Here is a 14,241-nt window from a genome sequence, read left to right on the forward strand (position 1 = left end):
GTTAACATCATATAGGAGTAGAAAAGAAAATGACAATATCAGTGTCACAGGCCTACATTTTGTGAAGTTATTTTTGTTGTTGTCAGTTAAGTTGGTCTGGAGGGATCCATGCAGACAGCCATGTGGGCTCTGGGAGATGGTTGTAAATTCTGAAATGGCCTGGGTCTCAAGGGAAGTTACTTTTTCTGTTGCTAATGGAGTTTAAATTTTATTGCCTGAATTTTACCACTCTCTCTCAGAGCCTTCATGGCCAAAGAGAGAAGCAGCCTCTGCTTGCATGAATATCTTGCCAGATCATCTTAACTGACAATAACAAAAAGAACATCTTAACAAAATCTATGCCTGTGAGTTTATTTTCATCATTTTTCTTCTTCTCTTGTATGATTTTTAACACCTTTTCCTCATGAAAAAACCTGTTGGCTCAATAAAATTATCAATGTGTTATGGATTATGGATGTTATTGTATTTTGCTTTATGGCCAACGTGGCTACCCTGGGATCAGTTTATTTTATTGTAATTCTCCAATCCTAAACACTTTTTCTCTGTAAAGAATCTTGTCGGTTTTGCTGAAGTTGCGATTTGAATGAGCATAATTTAGTGTATAATTTCTATACTCTCCAATTGCATTTCTTTCTATTAACTACAGGGTCAAGCACCTTAAAAAGCCAGATATTTGTCTAGGAGAATGTGTTTCTTCAGGATAGTACTACCCATGTTACCTCTTTTTTACCCTAAACGGGACTTGTATCCTGGCTTCCTCTCAAATCTGGAAGGTTGAGCAAGGCTTGGAAATTGTTTGAGGGAAACTGAGCTGACTGAGTGAAGTGAGGACTGACCGTTGTACCTTGAGTGAGCACAAGGCCATGATGCCCATAGGATAATCCGTTATACAAAAGTTGGCTCCACACTTTGGCATATATTTATGCAGTGCTAAAGCTGTATAGGATCATTAGTTGTCTGGACCAGGTATAGCATTCCATACAATATACTATGGACATTGGATGTCCCCTAAACAGTGTATCTGGGGCTGAACAGATGAAAAGAAAGGGGCGTCCAGAGGCTGCCCCTTTCTCCTCCCGATCGTTGCTGTGGCAACCACATGGCTTGGCAACGATCTGTCCCCAAAAGCGAAATGCAGCTCCTTTCTGCACCATTGCCAAGATGCCATTAGCACCCTGGAGCGGTGCGGTGACATCTCTTGTGTGCCATCCCATTTGGATGTGGTGCACAAGGAACATCATCGGTGCACACAGTGTGTGGATGTGTGCATGCCCAAAATGGTGCCAGGAGAGTGCAGAGTGTGTGGACGCTCCACGCACCCCAGCCCTAATTTTGGCCCAAGGCCTCTGTTAACTTAGGCCCCATACAGACAGGCCAAAATAAAGCTGCTTCGGGTCACTTTGGAGGTATGCTGTTTCAATGATACATACATACTAAGAGTCCGGAAGCTGCGCCAGAGCTGTGCTCTAGTTCTTAGGACTGGGTCATGGCTTTGGCACGGCTTCTGGACTCTTAGAACGCATGCATCATTTAAACAGCATACCTCCAAAGTGACCCGAAGCAGCTTTATTTTGGCCTGTCTATATGGGGCCTTAGATTCTATATAGAGTAGTATATCACTGGCACCTTGTGAACTGTGTTTGGAATTCAAGATCCAGCCTGATGAACAGCACTACTTTCCCCTCCTCTCTGTGGTATAAATTGTTCTTGGTTCCTCTTTTGGCCTGAGGAACAATTTAACATTATATCTGGCACTACTGCCAACCAGGTTTCCTCTTAAATAAAGTTTGAAAACCTACTTGAGACCCAGGTTAAGAAAAGAATGTGGTTAGTTTTCATTTGTTAATACAAGTGTTGGTGCAGATGTAATGCCAAACAATGGTTAAAGGTGAAAAGGGGAATCAAATGAAAATTTGCACTGGAGAGGGGAGGAGGAAGAATAAAATATTTGCATGTCTGAATTCCAGTTTGCACATCTTTATTTACTTGCAGACAGCTTTATATTTATATTGAATGTTGGAATATTTGATGCAGTGCTTTGGTGCCTCTGTAGCCCAGACTGGCCCTGATAGTGAGCCACACGATGTTTCATATTATTGCCCTTTGATCAGAAGGCCTTCCCTCCTAGCAGACTTGTATTCTGCTAGTGAAAATACAAGGTAGTATCCTCTTCAAGGGAAAGTTGGTTAAGACAGATTTATCAGAAACAAGTGCAGCCATTATTGTGATTTGTCAGGATCACTGCAATTAATTACAACTGCAAGGAGTGTCACAGCCCAAAATAGCCCAAGCTGCTGGTGACCCAAAAAAACCACTCACAGCATGTCCAAGCTAGTATTTGGCAGACAGCACATGTAGCTTAAAAAAAGAACACAACCCTTTAGGCCTATGCAAGCAATTAAACATTTTGTGGAAATGTCAGGCCCTAAGTAGGAAAGACCTTTCAATTGTTTACGGAGCGTTTTCCTCCAATTAGTGAGAACAGATTTTAATGTTTACCTGCTTCCGCCCCCACCCCAAAAGGGCCAGATAGGCTTAAATTTTAAAAGGCAGCTGTTCAATTAAACAACAACAACAACAATAATTCTTGCCAAGACAGACCCCATGATTCTTATGGGGAGGGGGTGGGTAAGTAAATGCCAATCAGCTTAGCAGTATTTAAAGATACGTAAGGAACTTAGCCTGGGAGCTCTGCTGACGACGTAAAACTAGGAGACATTTCCAGAAGTGTCTGTCAAACAAAGTATAAAAATAATCAGAGACTGATGACACCAGTTACTGAAACTTTTGCTGGTAGGCAGGATAGTGCAACTGGGCACAACTCTACTAGATCTCATTTCATTGTTGCCTTTTATTGATCAGTAAGCTAAAAGCAAAGAATGGGTTGGATTAAAATGGCCACTACAATAATAGTTTATATAATGGATCCATAAGGGCAGTATTCATACCCAAACAGTTACTGCTAAACAGTATTTTGAGTATTGCCATTCTACCCTGGTTTCTACATTTTTCAGTCCACTTGTGAGAAATACTTTAGGTCAAAATAATAGCCTGTTGGCCTTAGATTTACTTTCTGTTGTTCATGGCTTCCAATGGTTAGTAAATGCAGTTAAATTGCACTGAACTGATGGGTGCCTACAGCGTTTCTATAACTTTGCTATGGACTGAAAAACAGCTAACTATATATTAAAGTTATTGTTCCTCTGTCATCATATGCCTACTCGAAGGGCATCAGGGCTGCAGTATATTTTCATCAGAGAACCAGGCTGATAAGAATTTTCTTTCTGTACTGTGGGAGTCTCCTCTCCAAAATCTAAATATTCTATAGCTGTGTAGATATTGAATGAATATTTGATGATCTGCATCACTATTGCCATCCAATTTTTTTAAATGGCATAAAGCATTTGACAGTATCTGACAGCTGGCATTCAATAGCAGCCGTGATTTAACTGCATCTGACATGTAGCAGGCAGTATCTGACAAGACTTCACAGCTGACATGCAGCAGCAGTCAACATATGACAGTAGTAGAGATAGCACTGAATTTTTAGAATGGGTGGCTCAGAAATGAACTCACCCAATCTGTAAAACCCATGCCAATGGTGTGACAAGCCAGACTCCACCACACCCTTGTGAGGTTTCGCTCAGCTGATAATTACATCACCCCAAAGCCAAACATTGTCAGACTTCCCTGAAACCAGCTTGTCTCATCACCTCCTTTTCCAAACTTACTTGTGAGGAAAGAAAGAGAAAAAATGGTGATAGTGGAAGATGGAGAGAACAAAGGCCTCATCTTTGAGTTACGGTGCAGCTGGATGCCTCCATTGCTTTTGTTGACATTAAGATATTATAAAGGAACAGCAATCCTGCTTTAGGAGCCAGTGTGGCATAGTAGTTAGAGTGTTACACTACGACTGTAGAGATCAGAGTTTGATTCCTGGCTCAGCTATGGAAGCCCACTGGATGACCTTCTCTTAGCCTCAGGGGAAGGCTATGGTAAATCTTGTCTGGACAAATCTTAACAAGAAAATCCCATGGTAAGTTCACCTTAAGATTGAAATGACTTGAAGGCACACAACAACAACAACAACAACAACAAAATATTTTGTCATTATGAGACTCAGAATTCTATTGCTTGTAAAAATGAAACCAGTGAAACTAATAATTTGAAACTTTACATCCATTATCTACTTGAATGTTTGCAAATGTGTCAAATTTCAAACAGATCCAATAAGAGTTACAACAGGCACAATAAGTTTAAAAGAGTACTGAAACCAACATACTTACTCTTCTTAACTCAAATTTAAAGACGGATATATTGATATTCCTATCAATGTATGAAAGAAGAAGCCTAGTGACATATTTTATACTGTATTCTTAAGGGAAACAGCATTTCATTGGTTTTGTTAAGTTTTGTTAAATTTTGAACAGTGGTTCATTGTGAATCTATAATACGACTAGCACATCAGTGTTTCCAAAGGGATTCTAAAACCTTATTATTCAGGATAAAGATTAACTCACTGAAACACTAGTCCCACCTCTCTGTCATGTGTGGAAAATATACAGTTTACAGTATAGCATAACAATAGCAAGTACATTTCTATACCGCTTATCAGTGAACTAGCACCCCCTAAGAGGTTTACAATATGTAAGCCAATTGCCCCAACAAGATGGCTACTCATTTTACCAACCTGCAAAAGGATGGAAGGCTGAATCAGTCCTGGAGCCCTCCTCTAGCATCAAACTTACAATGTTGTTGGTGCAGTACTAGCATTTAACCACTGCGCCACCAGAGCTCCTCTTATGAAGCATGAAGAGAATAGTATTGTCTATATATGCTGTTGTGTGCTTTTTGGCAACCCTAAGGCAAACCTCTCACAGAAGTTTCTGAGGCTGAGAGTGTGATTCATTCATGGTCACCCAGTGGATATTCATGGCTAAGTGAACAATCTAACCATGGTTTTCAGAGTTGTAGTCCAATGCTCAAACCACAACATCACACTCTCATCTTCTATATATATAGCCTCTCAATGTATCTAAAGTCAGTTTGTCAGTGGTTCAGTTAGGCAATTGCCCCAAGCCTCTCATGGCTAGAGTTTCAGTGCTGAAGGTGAAACTTGATTCCTCTTTTTTAGCCTTGGACAGGCTCAGAATGTTCTTCTAGATCAGCAACTGAAGGCAGAAAGCAGAAGATGGGGGAAGGACGGCAGAACATCTCAAAGGACAGCTCTCCCTGCCTTGGGATCTCCAGCTGATGTGCAGAATCCAGAACTTTCTTTATAGAAATGGAAAGCCACTGAATCTGCCCACTGCCAATCCTATCAAAGGTGTCTTTAAGCCTTTTTCTTTCTCCTACACCTGTCCAGTATGGTAGAACACTAGAGGAGCAGTTGCAGGTAGAACTGCCTAGAGAACGAGAGACAGTGATACAAGAAAGTGGAAAGTGGGTGGGATGGGTTTTCTTGTGTATGTTTCCTGTAGAGAGTGGGTTTGTGTGTGCTTTTTATGTAGCAGGGAATGGTTTTATATTCCATAGCCAAACCAGAGGGAGAACATCTTCCCTCTCATCTATCTAGGAAGCTCTATCCCACACTAGCCAAAAGAAGATCAGTTTGAAATTCCAGAGGATCCAGCATTAGCCACATCTCTTGCAGTGTGTTCCAGCCATTGGAGATAAGCTGGAACACTGCTTATTAAGAAGTTTCATGAGCAGGGCATTGCAAACAAAGAGACCATGACACTTGTATAGAGTGAATAGTGAGAAATATTTTCTCTTTGTTTTCCACCTCTCTCTGGTCTATGTATTCAAGCATTTTGCTTCCTGTAAGGCAAAGGGGCTTAGAATTCAGTGCTTTGGGAATGCTTTCTAGACATGTGAAAAATGAAACATTTGCTAAGAGTCTTTTTCAGTCTTTAAAAAATCTACATGGACAAAGAGATATTTAAAATCAAAATGAGCTATACACACAGGGTGACCAGATGTCATAGCTGCAAAGGAAGAAAAAGCATCACAAAATGTAAGATGTTCAAGAAAAAGGTAGGACATTACAAAATAAAAGCTAAAAACACTAATACAAATATAAATTCATTTCAAATGGTTTCTTTACAGCTGTATTACATATACAGTACTGTATTTCAGAGGTGTCACGACAGAGGTAGAGAAGTGTAGACTGCACCAAGTGACACTCTAAAGAGGGGTGATGCCACTGTTTCCCAAACATGTGACTTTTGGCAGAGCCAGGCTGTGGCATTTGCCTGCATCTCATTAAAATGATATGAGAAGGTTTGAGTAGTGCAAGGCTCAGTGAGAAGAGAAAGGAGAGGCCCCAGAGGGGTTTTTTTTAAAATAAAATTTAAATTTTAAAATACTTTTTTAAAAAAATTATTCTTTTAAAATTTTCTTTAAAAGCTCACATCTTACCCAATTTTCACTGTAACCACATGAAAAGATGCATATATAAATGCATTTAGCTGTGAGTATGACATCGTAATACAGTGGGCCCTTCCATTATGTGGGGGATCCGTTCACCCCTCCCCCTGCGTAAGGGAAAAATGTGCATGCTTGAGTCTCATTACTTCTTCCGGAGTGCGCGAGGGTTTTTTCTGGCACTGTGTAAGGTGCACCTGTGTATGACTCGGCTGCACTGTATAAAACTTGAATTTAATTTTTGCAAATTATTTATATCACAATTATTACCATTACATTTAGTGATATACAGGAATTATGATTTATGAGTAACATTAGGACAAAAGCATTAGTGTGGATTCTGTATGGTGTGTGTTGGATGTGGTTGACACCATTAGTTATCACACTTAGAGTGAACCATAATTTTAAAACAAGATTTTACATCAAGGCATTGACTATCATTCTGTGCTTCCATTAATCTTCTAGCTTTGGATAAACTATCCTGTAAACATCTCTGACATATAATGCTATTCCTTCTCCATTCCTGTTTGACCTGTTTCTCTTAAAAAGGTTATACCCCTCTATTTCTACATTCCAATTATGAGTCTCATCCCACCAAGTTTCAGTGATGCCTATTATATCCTATTTGTTTTGCTGTACTAAGAGTTCAAGTTCATCTTGCTTATTTCCCATACTCTGTGCATTATTGTAGAGACATCTAAGACCATGGGGTCACCCTATTTGCTGCCTGTGCAAATTTTTTGCCTCCCACTGTTGGTTCCTTGCACTATTTGCCTTGTTCCCTCTATGACAGTTTGGCTATTTTCTCCAGCCCTTTTGCCTTCCAGAATACTGTCTCCCTCCCCCACATAACTCAGTTTATAAGTTTCTTAATTTATTATTTGTGGGTTCTTTTTTTTTTTTAAGTTGCAGCTCTTTTAACTATTTATAAAAAAGTATATTGTTATCTCACTCTTCTACAGTTCTGATGTTCTACTGTAGTTCTTCAAAATTCTGTGAGCTTTCCAGTGCCAAAGGATATTTGACCAAACAACACAATTTCACAAAATTTTTAAAAAAAGTTTGGTCAAACTATCAAAACTCAGTTTGTTTGTTTTTTTGGGGGGTGGGTTTTTTGGGCTATGTGGCCATGTTCTAGAAAATTTTCTTCCTGACTTTTCACCAGCAACTGTGGCTGGCATCTTCAGAGAATGCTTTGCCTGGAAAAAGTGGGTCTATATGAGGATGCCAGCCACAGATGCTGGCGAAATGTCAGGAAGAAAATTTTCTAGAACATGGCCACATAGCCCAAAAAACACACAAAAAAACATGGATGCCGGCCATGAAAGCCTTCGACTTCACAAAACTCAGTTTGTAAGTAAGACTGGTCACATGCGCAGAAAGGGTTTCAGCTTAGCTTTATTTTATTTTCTAGACATTCTAGACAAAATTAGAGGCAGAACAATATGATAGCATGCAACAAACACTGCATATCAGTTTTGAGTTCTGGAAAATATATATATTTAGAGAAATGTGTGTGTTTTAACCTAGATTTTTTATTTTCCAATAAAATTATTCCTTTCAAATTGAGCTGAGAGGCATTTATCCAGTTTTGTTGTTGAGACATAAGAAATTACAGTGTGCCCTTGCCTTATGCAGGAATCCATTCCGGACCCCACCATGTGCTTGAGCCCCATTGGAACTAATGGAGGTTGTGCACACAGTGCAGCGCATGCACCATTGACTCTTCTTTTCACTGCTTTCAGCATCAGCTGAAAGCTGCATATGCCGCACCCGTGTATGACACTGGTGCACTGTACTAACCTGCAAAACTGTTACACTCCAGTGTTATGAGTAAAAAGAGTAAGAGTAAAAAGACTTGGAAAAATACATATAGCAGACTTGATGGGCAATAGACTAGGGTGTGTATTTCTGCTTTTCTAGTCTGCTGAATTGGAATTTGTGAATATATTCCAATTCAACTTTGTAGTTTTCCATTATTATTATTATTATTATTATTATTAGACTGCTACTCTGAGGTCTGAGATGGAATGCCCAGGAAGATTGAAGTGTTCTGCAAGGGGTCTTTGTGTATTCCGATTCCTAATATCTGATTTATGTCCATTTATACCCTGGTTCAGAGACTGGCGTGTTTGATGCAGATTTGTGACTCTAATGTTGTCAGTTTTCTTTCTCTGCATGATTTTTTTGTTTTTGTCCTCCTCATCTCTTTCCAATGGAAAAGCCAGTATGCTTTGAAAACTAGTGCAATGTACTTTTGGTTGGTCTAATAACTGTGTGTATGTATACAATGTTTACACTGGATATTCATAAAGGTAAGGTAAAAGGTAAAGGTAGTCCCTTGACATGAATAATGTCTAGTCGTAATCAATTGTAGGGGGTGGTGCTCATCTCTGTTATGAAGTCAAAGAGCCAGCATTGTCTGTAGATGATTCCGGTGATCATGTGGCCACCATGACTGTATCAAATGCTGTCAACTTCCCACCAAAGTGGTACCCACTTATGTACTTGTATTTGCTTGCTTTCAAACTGCTATGTTGGCATCCCATCATGCAGCACTCAGGCCTCAAACTGCCACTTCTGATGTTCCAGTCATCAGAATTGATGTCTTAACCACTAAAGTTAACCCTCTGAAATATAAGAATGAAAATGTGAATCCTATATTATTATTTTTTTGGTGCATCTTTTAAAAATAAGTTGTGATGGCCAGAAGATGCTTCTGAAGCACTGCAGCAGGAATTGGTCACTTTCTCCAATTTGGCAGGCTCCCCATAAGCACCTGTGTAACCACTGGATGAAAAGAGGACTAGATAGCCCTCTGGTGTGAGCCAATGTGGCTTTTATATTTCAATGTTCTTAATCAGACCTTTGAAAAAAAAAACCATTTTTATTTCCACAAATCCAGCAGCCAACATAGCCAGAGACTATGCTAGCTGAATTGGAGAGCTGCAGTCTGATCAAGTAACTTTTCCAAGCTCTGTATCCTGATTGCAGAAGCAATCCGAGTGTCTAGCACTAAAAGCTGAATGCTAGTTGAGCTTTCTGTGTGATCCAACTTTACATTCTTATATTTGATGGTGAACCAATATGCCATAACTCCTACAGCTGTATGTAGGGAAGGCAAGAATAAAGTGAGGTGTGGGATAATGAAGTTTTTTTTTAAAAAAATAAAATTGTAATATTAAAATACCAAGTCATTCTTACCAAGGCTTTCAACAGTTATCACCAAGGCTGTAGAAAACAGCTACAGTTTACATGTGCAGCCAGTTGCTTTTCTAATTGCTACAGCAGGCTACCACTGGGAAGAACAAAGGAAATATTTAGCACATCGTAAATTCTTCTGCAGCCCTGCCAAGTGGTTGGAGTTCAGATTACAATTTATAACCAACATTTGAGAGCAATTTTGACTGCACTTTGAGAAAGTAGGTGGGGAGGGTGCTCCTCATTGTTTCTTCTAATGCAGCAATAAATGTCTGTGTGAATAAGTTGTGGCTGAAAATGCCACACTCAGCTTGTCTTTTAACTTAAAGGCAATGAAGGATTACAATGTCAGAATGTAGCCAATTGATAAAATATTTTGATAACTTCAGTTATCTTCATGCAAACATATTACAAATTATTATTACTGGCCACCTGCTTGCTTGTCTTCTGCTGAAATCAAAATACAACATTGGCTGGCTTGTACAGGGCTCTGACCTCAAGATGTCTCTCCTGCAATGCAAAGACAGAATAGGCAAGTACTTTGAAGTTTACAGACATTATGATGACACAGTAGATAGTTCTACCCTTTGCTCATGTACAGTTGTATCTACAAGCCACTAATTTAAAAGTAGGAGACAATATTTTTGCTCATCTAAACGTCTGTTCTATGACGTAGCTGGTGCTGTGATACTACTGTGATTTTTTTTTAAATAATCCTTCTGGAAACTGATAATTGTTTTCAGATTGGAACAATATCCCTTTGCTTAGTAGTATTTGTATATCATTATATTTGATTCAACCTGCACTACATTTGTAAACCTCTGCACACCATCCGTACAGTCGGGCTTTATTTAAGTAAATAGCTGTTATTGTGTGCCTTTAACTCATTTCTGACTTATGGCAATCCTAAGGGGACCCTATCGCTGGGTTTTCTTGGCAAGATTTGATCAGAGGGGGTTTACCTTTGCCTCATTCTGAGGCAGAGAGAGTGTGACTTGCAGTGGGTTTCCATACTACTACAACTACTACTACTACTAATAATATAGATTTATTTCTAGCCCGCCCAATCACGGAGAATCCGGGCGGGTTACATCAAGTTACATCAAGTTACAGTAAGATTAGGGGAAAAAATCAAACCCTAAATCTACCCCCCATACCCAACATTAAAACAGAATTAAACAATGATGATATAGCATTAAAAACATTAAAAACATTCAATAAAAAATAGACATAAAGACAGGCGAGGAAGAATAGGCAGAGGAGGGCACAAATATCTCTATATCTCGGGAGGGTAACTATGGCTGAGTGGGGATTCAAACACTGGTCTCTAGTCACAGTCCAACATTCAAACCACAACACCCTGCTGGCTCTCTAAAGTAAGCATACCTTGGGCAAGACTTTCTACCAGATTGTGCATTGTTCCATATTTCTTTGGCCCATATGCCTGTGTACTGTATGTATAGAAGAAAGTATGCAGATTTACAGTATGTACTTAATTTCGGCCTGCCATTGAATCCATTTGGTGTCCCTAAATTACTGAAATCAGTGGGACTTAACCATGTTCTTCAGTTATCTTAATTTCGATATGATAAGCATCTAATGTTCCCTGGCTTGTTCTTTTAATATCTGACAACATTGAATTGAGAAGGAGGTTTTCACTGATGCTAAGAAGAGTGTCTTCTCTCTGGGGGCAAACAGCAGCTTTGAAATGGGTAGGGAGCAGCACCCTTGGTTGAAACCACAGTGAAGGTGCTAAAGCACTATCTGCCATGCTGTGTCCAAAGCCAGAGGAAGAAAGGAGAAGTGAGGAAGCACAGCAATAGCAAGAAGGGAGGCAAAGGGAAATGAAGGGAGGGGTGGAGGAGAAGGAGCAAGTGAGTAAGGGAGGGGAACTAGAGGAGGTGATGATGGAGCAGCCATGTTTCTCCCACCTCAGACAGCAAGACAGCTCAAGCCACCACTGCAGTTTCTGGATCTGGGAACCATTCCAATATAAAGTCTTGTTTTACCAGCATTCAGTTTCTATAAATTATTATATTCATGGTATAATTTCTCCACCCCCCCCCCCCTCCAGTATTCCACTGCAATCCTTTAGTTTTAGAATTATTTTTGCTGTATGTAAACCTAGGGAAGTGCTTGTTGTGCTTTCTGTGACTTTTTAAAATGACAGCCCCATAAATGGAAGGGAGGGATGTGATTAAAAAGTGTTGACTACTCGTGATAGGAAATAGCTTTTATACATGTTCTATAATTGACATAAACTGTTGAACACATTTGTTTTAAAATAGAATGTTTCACCCATGAATAATGCTTAACATTCTTTTCTGCAGAATTCATTCACACCTGGTCTATTCAAAAACTACAAGTCTCTTGCTCATTAAAGGAAGTTAATAAGCACATTTCACAGGTGAAATAGTCCTAAATTAGGTGCAAAGTATTCTGCTAATGCCTTGTGGATTATTTTAAAATTGACCTGTGTATTTTTTTTTTTCCCCCAGTTGCATGCTACTACATCTCTCTGCCATGGCTATTTGATGGCTGTGTGTATGCATTAAAAAAATTTAAAAAGCGATGCTGTGATACATTTCCCACAGCATGTTCCATGCTTTTCTAAAGACAGTTCAAAAGTGTATGAAAACAGACATATACAGTATTCTTGCTATGAGGAAACAAATGAAATGTTTTTTCTTATCAAATATAAAATCAATCCAATAGGAACTATATAACTTTTGGAATAACAGTGCTTCAGTGTTGGTCATAGCCTCATTCTCCCCTAATGGAATTGGGCATGATGCCTATTGGGATTGTAATGGATTGCAAATTCCTCCAATGGTTGGACACATTACTTCTCTGCCAACACAACCAATTTGGGGATAGAGAGGGGGAAATGGAAAGAAGGAAGAGTGTTTCATTTATCAGATGCCATACTTTTATTTTGGTTCAATGTAACCTTAACATAATGTAAAAAGGCAATGTTTTTAATGTATTGTAGTATTTTGAATTGTATAGTTTTATTGTTTTTAATAGTTTGAAATGGTCAGTAGACTAATTCATTAAATGGATCTGATCTCTGACTACACCCCGAGAACCTGCCAGCTAGGGTGGCCAGCATGTAACATCTCCAAGTTCCCAAATCCACCCACCCTATAAGCACCTGTTCCTTGTGGTATAATAGAAACTGATTTTGAAATTCTAATTCTACCAAAAGATGTGTGCTACCTAGCACTGATGCCCAAAGCCTCCACTGGTTTGCAGAACTAGCTATACAGTGCTTTGTAGTAGGACCATACAACCTCTATTTTTTCATTCTACAGTGAAAATTATCACTTTTGCATCTATCCTTGTTAGTCATACTTCTACCTGAAGAAAGTGAGATTAGAAAAGTTCCTTTTTTTGGACTACAGTTCTCAGAGAGGAGGCTGTCCATGATAGCTGGGGTATTTCTGTTGCAAAAGTATTCTTGTGGTCATGGTTCCCAGCAACTGGCACTTTTATGTCTCTAGTATATTACACTGGAGCTGACATATGTAACCATCCTGACACTGGCAAAACCAGTTTTGCCTTGGAAACTCCCGAAGGTGGGGAGAATAGATGAGTGTAGGATGCCCCCATGAGGGGTCAGATAGTGTTGAAATGTGAGTAGTGAGCCAGGAAGTCATTGTCCCTGTTCAGTTCATTGCAGAGGGACTGTAGTTTATGGATGAATTCCAATTCTGCTGTTTCTCTTTCCAGTTTACCTTTGTAGTTCTTTTGTTCCAAGGCCAAACTAGTCTTGCCATCTCATTTCAATATCCAGTGGCTATGTCTTTGTCCACAAACAACCATAGTTAAAACTGGACTTGCTACCTCATTTCCATACCCCAAGGATTTTGAATTTGAACTGACATTCTCACATACCTATGGGCGGGTTACAGACCGCCCATTTGGAACGGGCTGTACCCGCCCCTTTCCCCAGTGTATCGGGGCCTCAGCTGCCAGAACGGCAGCTGCTGAGGCCCCGATCCGCCGCTTTTCAGGCTGCGGGGAAGTGGCAAAATGCCGCTTCCCCGCAGCCTGAAAAGGGGTGTCCCTGGGGTTTCAAACCCCAAGGGCACCCCGCGGCGGCAGGGAGAAGGAGAAAGGGGCCGCTTGGCCCCTTTCTCCCTTGCTTCACTGGGCGCAGCCATCTGAAGGCTGCGCCCAGCGAGGCAAAGTGGCGCCGCAAACCAGGAAGGAGCTCCGAAACGGAACTCCTTCCTGGTCTGCGGAAAGGGTGAACTAAGCGCCCTTGCGCGGACCAACAACGTCACGTCCACGCCGCCCCGTATAGAGGCGGCGCGGTTGTGACGTCGTCATGGTGGCCCCCATGTGGAAGGGGGGCGTCATTTTGTACAGACTCAGTCTGTACTAGGGTTAGGGGGGGTGCCAAAGCACCGCACCTTCCTAACCCTAGTACGGACTGACTCCGTACTTTAATGGCGGTGTGTAACCTGCCTATGGCATATATATATATATATATCTCCCTGGCTTCAACTCCACCCAAAGCATCTGAGGAAATAAACTGAAGTCTATGAAAGCTCATGCTGCCAACTTCTTTCTTTCAGTTAGTCTCAAAGGTGCTACAAGAGCTCTCTA

This window comes from Sceloporus undulatus, chromosome 1 (assembly GCF_019175285.1).
Source record: "Sceloporus undulatus isolate JIND9_A2432 ecotype Alabama chromosome 1, SceUnd_v1.1, whole genome shotgun sequence".
In the NCBI taxonomy this organism is placed as follows: Eukaryota; Metazoa; Chordata; class Lepidosauria; order Squamata; family Phrynosomatidae; genus Sceloporus; species Sceloporus undulatus.